The following is a 1,342-nucleotide window of genomic DNA, read 5'->3' on the forward strand; positions in this document are numbered from 1 at the left end:
ATCCAGTACATTAAAAAAAGGAAACAAATCAGTGTGTATAGATATGAAGTTGCCGATAGACATATTTTATAAGTGAATTTCTCCCCCCCCCCCTTTTTGATATTGGAATGAAGTATGGTGCTGTTGCAATGCTAAATACTTACTGATGTGATACAATATTGGGCATAAGTGTGCCACATAATTTCTATTTGAAAATCAAGGACCACATCTTCAAACTCACACAGACTGACCCTTTCGTTCTGGTCAGACATTGATCATGAAATGTTACTTCAGCTCTATACAAGGACACAAGTAGGGCCCAGTCTAGTCAGAGTGACAGCCCCACACATGTGACGGCTCTGATGAGAAACCTTGTTCACAGATATTTCATGTACAGCGTTTCAGTAAAGGTCAACGAAATACTTCAGAAAATGTTCTTCTAGGCAAGTATCACTTTCTTCCACCAAATGTCTAAACTTCTTCTGCTATGTCTAGTGCTAATAGCCTGATCTTCAAAGCAAGCAGTGATAACATATTGAAACTGCTGATCTGATACTCTAGAAGGTGATGTTTGTATAAAAATAAAAAGATAAAAAGAGAGCAACTCTCGTGATCCTGATATATTTCTGCTTTTAGATTAAGGTAATTCTTCTTGAGGTAAGGAGGGATGAAGCGAGTGTTTCAAGGGAGGGGTTTCAGCGATTCTAAAGCAGTTCAAAACAATGTTCCAAAACATTATGAATGAGACAGAAGCCAAAACAAATCTTCCTTTAATCTGGTTAAAAAACAAAATTATCCAGTGAACTTCGCATTAAAATATACATTAGAACCTGCAAAAAGAAAGATCCTTTTTTTTTCCATAGGATTATTAAGCATTTTATTTTAATTTTTTTTTATAATAAAGTCTTAACTAAGTTTGTCAGTATGTATATAGAAGATAACCCTGCTCTGATAAGTTATTCTCTCAGGAAAAGCAGACAATTTTTAGTCATTCACAGAGAGGAGTCAGTAAAGTGCTCAATCAAGGGGTCACAAAGATACATTGAGTTTGATGATTGTGGTGCCATAAATTATATAAAATATACTTCATAATGTCACAAACAAGGACATAATGCCTTGTGATAGGGTGGCCTTAATGAATAAATGTAGTTAGTCTTTTTATATTGCCCATGTTATTGATTATGTCCGTGTAATAGCCATGTTACCCTGTAAATGAGTTATGTTCCCTCTTCAATCTGATTAAAACTATAATAATTTTGTTGAGATATTTTGTGAAATGTCTTCCCCATTCTTTCATTTTGAAAAGGAAAAAACAAAAATATTGTGATAATGCTTGCCAATCTCATTTTTCTGATTTTTTCCC

The sequence above is a fragment of the Penaeus monodon genome, chromosome 19 (assembly GCF_015228065.2).
Source record: "Penaeus monodon isolate SGIC_2016 chromosome 19, NSTDA_Pmon_1, whole genome shotgun sequence".
Classification (NCBI taxonomy): domain Eukaryota; kingdom Metazoa; phylum Arthropoda; class Malacostraca; order Decapoda; family Penaeidae; genus Penaeus; species Penaeus monodon.